A 6,869-nucleotide genomic window follows, 5' to 3' on the forward strand; every position below is an offset into this window, starting at 1 on the left:
GTCCTCTGTTCTTCCCAGGACCTCATTGCTTGCCAACCTGGGAGTCTCATCTTTCAGTAATAATGGTAGTCATCTCTAGCCACATCTGACTGTGGAACACTGAAAATGTAGCTAGTGTGCCAGAGGAACCGAATGGCATCTTATTTTATTTCACTTAAATTTATATTTAAACAGCCACAGTGGGCAGCGTGGATAGTTATATGAGCTCAAGTTCTTACAAAACCGCTGGTGTGGTTCCAGAAAATGGGTGATGTATAGACTGGTCAATCGTGGTCTCAGTATCACAGCTATTTGTAGGTCAATGTATAGAGGGGGTAGGGAGCCCTCAGACTGGCTTACCACAGCAATTTCCTCAAGTTTAGGAAACAGAAAGCTGGAGTGATAGACTTGTGATAATATTTAAACTCACATTTAATTATTACCACTCGGGGAAACATTTTTTAAAATAGGCAACATATTAGGCATTGTGGGTCCACAAACGAGTTAGAAACCAACCCCATATCTGGAAGAGACAAGATTCTTAGGGGTCTTGGAGTGTAGCTTCTGGGAGAGATTAGATTGCTACCATGTTTACTCTGGAATATACCAGGCTGCATCTAAAATGCTCTAAAAGAAGTTTTTAGGTTTGAATGTTATTCAAGGATGGCTGAATTCAACCTCTTAGCTTTATAAATAGATTTTAACTTACCACTTACATTCAAAGGCCACTATAGTAAAGCTCTCATATATTTAAGGCACACATGTACACACACATACACACAAGGCTTTATTCTGAAAATATGAGAAGTGGAAGGAAAGTAAAATTTCACTCTTCAGAAATTCCATTGTTAATAATCTTAGATATTACTTCTCAGGGTTTTTTTCCTTTTCTCTATATATGAAATCAAACTTTCATTTTTTAATTTAAAGATTATTTTTGTTCTATTCCTAGTTTATGGGTTTTAGATGCCCCACTTATAAGGTTGGCAGATAATGGGGAAAGGTCAGGCCTGTGAACTTTGGCTGGGACTGCCCACAACCAAGCTCATCAAAAGAAACTTCCCAAGAGCCCTTTGGAAAAGAGCGACCATCCATCAGCCAATGAGATTTCACCACATCATATTAGTTCGCCCACCCTAGAGGTCAAGGACCCCTTTAAATATTCCTCACGCGGTTTAATCCTTGCGACTTGCCTAGTCTCTGTCCCCAAGACTAGGGAACCTCGTCAGGCAGGATGCACTCTGTACTCAATAAAGCCTTTTATTATTCCACACTTCGTGGCTTTAGCCCCTTCCTTCCTTCTTTCTTGGCGGGGAAAAATACCTTACATTTTGATGCCGAAACCTGGGAGTAGTTTGCAGTCCGCAAGGACTGCTCCTCTCCTCATCCCCTCCGAGAAAAAACCAGGATCTCCGACCTTCCACCCACTTCGGCACATGGTGCGGTAAGTCCCCTGCCTCCAGCCACCCTTGAGTTCTTTCTGCCAAGACTCCCTGTCCGAAACCATAGCTATGTCAGGGAAGTCTTTTCCGTTCCAAGTGCATGTGTGCTTGTGGAGATGTCCCAAGCACATCCACTCTATCTTATCCGTTCATGGCCAGAGCTTGAGTTTTGAGACGCCAATACTCAATTCTGACTACTCCGAGGACTGAGGGCGGCCGTGGGGGCACAGGAATCTCCCTCCTTAAAGAAGAAGAAACTGGCCCTGGCCGGTTGGCTCAGCGGTAGAGCGTCGGCCTAGCGTGCGGAGGACCCGGGTTCGATTCCCGGCCAGGGCACACAGGAGAAGTGCCCATTTGCTTCTCCACCCCTCCGCCGCGCTTTCCTCTCTGTCTCTCTCTTCCCCTCCCACAGCCAAGGCTCCATTGGAGCAGAGATGGCCCGGGCGCTGGGGATGGCTCTGTGGCCTCTGCCTCAGGCGCTAGAGTGGCTCTGGTCGCAACATGGCGACGCCCAGGATGGGCAGAGCATCGCCCCCTGGTGAGCAGAGCATCGCCCCTGGTGGGCGTGCCGGATGGATCCCGGTCGGGCGCATGTGGGAGTCTGTCTGACTGTCTCTCCCTGTTTCCAGCTTCAGAAAAATGAAAAAAAAAAAAAAAGAAGAAGAAACTGTTCTTCTTCTCTGCTGTGGCCAGGCCACAGAACCCACTGAATTAGCCTCCTGAAGGGACTTTTGGTTTTAACACCCTCACCAATTTAACTATCGCCAAAAAAAAGCTGGGAACTGATTGGAGATCTCTGACATTCCCAGCTTCTAATTATTTGCGCACCCGTCCTTAATCTCTGTGCCACCTGTTCTACGCACAGGCCCTTTTCCTGGCCAGAGAAACCTCACCTAAAACCTCCACTCCTGATCTTTCCTTCTCAGTGGACTCCCAACTCTCTCCCCCTCCTGCCTGACCCCCAAGGGCATTCCCCTCTCGGGACTTCTCTCTGGCCCCTCTGCAGACCTCTTTTGTTTGGGTCTCTTCCCTCCAAGAGCCCCCTCCCCTCCCTTCACAAAACCCTGTTTCTTATTCACCTGCAAATACCATTCTCTCTTTTTCCTCCCTTGCTGGCCAGGGGCCCCTCCCTTCTCCACTGTGTTCTTAAGTCCCTCCTCCGTCAGGCCATTCTCTGCTACTATTGGCTCTTATATTGGTTTGCAGGACCCCAAGGCCTAACCCCAATTTTCTTGCAGGAAGTTCTGGCCCTGTCCTGCCTTTGGCTCCAGTGTTTCCTGCCGGATCTGGGTGCCGGGCTCCCCATGAGACCCCCTCCTCTTATTCTCAACCCCCAAACCCCTACCTGGGACCTGTGAACACAGCATTTAAAGTTTTTAATGGTCCCAACTACTAGAAACAGGCCAAGGCTGTTTGCTAGGCCCACATGTAGCAGAAGGTAACACTCCAAACCCAGGCTCTTGTGTAGCCCTGAGGCCAGCACAGCAACAGAGGCAAGACACAGAAAATGCCCAACCCAAGTCCAAGCCACAAAGAGAAATCCCACTGCAGCTTGGTTTAAGTGTGGCAAGCAGGGTCACTGGTCCTGGCAGGGACCCTGCCTGCAGCTGCCCACTGAACCCTTCCCTGACTGCAAGCCATCTGTTCACTGGTGGAGTGACTGCCCCTTCAGGCAACAGGCTTTGCCTCAGCTCCTCTATGTGGAGGACAAGCCGTGCGAATGGGGAGGACGAGCCAGCCAGGTGGGTGCATCGCTCAAACTCCTAGGACACGGCCTGGACTTGGAGAACCCAGGGTATGCTGCAACTAGTGTGTAAGTCCATCTCATTTATTGTGGACACGGGAGCTGCCTTCTCTTTTTGCCATCACACTCTGGACCTCTAGTTCCCTCATAGGTCTCAGTTATGGGAATGGATGGGACCCTTTATTTTCTCCTTTTTATGCCACTCCTGACATGTAGTTTTGCCTCAAGCTTGCCTCCACACAGGACCACTGGCAGTCGGAACCACTGGACTCCATCCATCTTCAGCTCACCAAAAGGCTGGACTGCAAATCCCCCTATTAGTCCTCCTTTTTTAAAAAATCCTTATGAGACTGCATCCACGAAGTTTCTCAACTCACAGCCAAACAGATGTTCCTCCTGACACCCCTCAAAATCACCACCAGTCAATTTTCCCCTCCCCACAATGCCCTTAATTAGCAGGAAGTAGCCAGACGAATAAACGGCACCCCTACTCTATTTAACAGAAAAGGTCAGAATGTAAGGTCGGCAGATAATGGGGAAAGGTCAGGCCCGCAAACTTTGGCTGGAACCGCCCACAACCAAGTGCGCCAAAAGAAACTTCCCAAGAGCCCTTTGGAAAAGAGCAACCATCCGTCAGCCAGTGAGATTTCACCACGTCATATTAGCTCGCCCACCCTAGAGCAGTGGTCCCCAACCTTTTTTGAGCCATGGACCAGTTTAATGTCAGAAAATATTTTCACAGACTGGCCTTTAGGGTGGGACGGATAAATGTATCACATGACCGAGACAAGTGTTAAGAGTGAGTCTTAGATGGATGTAACAGAGAGAATCTGGTCATTTTTTAAAAATAAAACATCATTCAGACTTAAATATAAATGAAACAGAAATAATGTAAGTTATTTATTCTTTCTCTGAGGACCAGTCCTGGTCCTCGGCCCGGGGGTTGGGGACCACTGCCCTAGAGTACGAAGACCCCTTTAAATATTCCTCATGTGGTTTAATCGTTGCGACTTGCCTAGCCTCTGTCCCCGGGGCTAGGGAACCTCGTCTGGCGGGAAGGGCTCTGTACTCAATAAAGCCTTTTATTACTGCACACTTCGTGGCTCGGGCTCCTTCCTTCTTCCTTGGCATGGAAAAATACCTTACACCACTTTATTTTCAGTTGTCTTTGAAATTGAATAGAAGACCAACTCCCCAATACTGTGAGACAAAAATGCCACCATAGCTTTTTGAACTGCCAGTGAGAGCTTTATTAAGTCAATAGAACGCTTTCTCAGCTTTGAGTTGCTGTGCAATGGGATTCAACAGACATTCCACTTGTCTGAAGTTTCCATTTTGAAACTCGTGTAAGTTAGAAAATATGAAAGTTCTATTGCTTCATTATTGCTTTTAATTATGCTTTTATTTATGGAGAAGTTTTCATAGCTGTAGGACTTGGATAGAACTTACAGAACATCTTATGGGAAGGGTGTTATAAAGTGCTGTAATTTACTTTCAAAAACTTTAGTTGGCATCATACTATGTCCATGAAAATTTATGTAGATGAACCTGCTTGACAGCACATGTTATGGGATGGACATCTAGCACTGTACAGAAATGGTTGGTCTCTGCTAACCCATTTTGTTCACCAATCAGGCCTTGTGAATTAGCATATTGAGTGTTAAACGTGAGGTTCTATTGGCGAAACTAGTGTATGTTTACGAAGAGGGCAGATGTTAGAAACCGTTCTCATTGGTGAAAATAATGTTCTCTCTATATATGTATAGGAAAAATAAGTTAGGGACACTTTTTAAATCAGTTCACTCATGTTGGTATGGTGAGCCATCCCGTGGTTCTTGCCTTTGTGTAACCTCTTCTCCTAAGGATAGGATTAGATTGAATGAGTTGATTATAATGAATAGAATATGGCAGAAATATTGGGATATCAATTCTAGAATTAGGTTTTAAAAAATTGTTATTTTGTGTGTGTGATTATTCTCTTCCTCTCTCTCTCTCTCTTTCTCTTGGATTGCTTACCCTGAGGGAAGCCAATGCCAACTTGAGAGGCAGCTCTGCTGACCGGCCCAGGTGGCAAGGAACTGAGGCCTGCCAGTAATCGTGTCAGTGATCCTGGAGGCAGAATTACCTGGTGAAACAGCCCTAGATTCCTAACCCATGTAAACTCTGAGGTGATAAATGTTTATTGATCTGGGCCTCTAAATCTTGGGGCAATTTGCCTTTCAGCAATCAATAATTAATAAAGATGGGCAAGACACAAGGAAACAGAAAGAAACTACTTGGTATTTGGTATATTTCTGACCATTGCAGTTGTCACTTAGAGTGCCTGTGATGTGCTGGGTGGTGTTCTATGTTACATCTAGCAATCCATTTGGTCCTCGTTTTGGTACTGTTTTCATCAACATTCTGCAGATACAAATTGCCATAGAGACGTTATGTTAGTTGTCCAAGAGGTAGAGCTTAGAGGAAAACCTAGCCAATTCATGCTCTTCAGCGCTGTCTGTATCACTGCTCTGATTAATTACCATGAGAAGTGTGATTAAGTTAGTCAGGGGTGGAAGGGTGAATAAGCAAAGAGAAGATAGAAATGCTCACTAATGTTAAGTTTGAATTTATTAAGCATAATCTTAATAGAAAAGATTTCTTTAACAGAAAGAAATTACCCAGCCCTCTCTCCACTCACAACAACTAGCAGACTCAGAGGAAATCCATCCATTTTGGCAGGAGAGGCAGAGAGACCACATAATGGATATGGCCATCACCAGTTGTTTGTAATACCGTCTGTTTGCTCAAATAAATGAACATTTCTATACCACCTGGAAAAAATAAATTTGTCGACAGATTGACCCATATAATATTCCTCCAAGATAAAACAAAGTTTATTATTGTGACTCTTCCCAAACAAGGAAAGTCATAGGCTCTTCTGATTTCTCTTTCTTCCCTTTCACAGTGACCTCCATGCACCTGTCTCTGGCATTTAGAACAGTGAGAAGGGAGCAGATACCTGGGAGGGGGGGGTGTCTAGGCAGGACCTCAGGTACCCTGCATGCTGGTCCTGTCACCACAGAGGACAAGAAATCCCTGGTGTCTACAGTGTGAACACTGTCCAACCTGATTGGTTAAAACAGTAACTCCCCAGCTCCCTTTCGTTGTTTCTGAAAAAAAAAAAAAAATGCTTTGAGAGTCAGACACTAATCCCAGTTTAATTTTCCCAGTAAGATATGTTGGAAAAAATTTTCATGAAGATATGCATACTGATGTCTCCCTCTCATGACCCACAAGGTGCTAGTATGTGTTACAGTAGCCAAGATCATTGTTAACAGTTTCACATCTGGCTGCTGATTTTCAGTAGAAGTTCTTGTCTGAGAAACTTCCTGTCTCCCATAACATGACAAAGCTCAGTCTGTGTTGATCTGAGTGTATACAGAATGCCTAGATTCTACATAGAGTGCTTGATTTACTATTCAAATCCCAATGCTAGCTACTTGGTGTGTAGTTTTTTTGTTTGTTTGCTTGTTTTGTTTGTTTTAATTTTTTGACAGAGACAGAGAGTGGGACAGACAGATAGGAAGGGAAAGAGATGAGAAGCATCAATTCTTTTTTGCGGCACCTTAGTTGTTCAGTGATTGCTTTCTCATATGTGCCTTGACGGGGGGGGGGGGGGGTGTTACAGCAGAGTGAGTGACCCCTTGCTCAAGCCAGCGACC

The sequence above is a fragment of the Saccopteryx bilineata genome, chromosome 1, assembly GCF_036850765.1.
Source record: "Saccopteryx bilineata isolate mSacBil1 chromosome 1, mSacBil1_pri_phased_curated, whole genome shotgun sequence".
Classification (NCBI taxonomy): Eukaryota; Metazoa; Chordata; class Mammalia; order Chiroptera; family Emballonuridae; genus Saccopteryx; species Saccopteryx bilineata.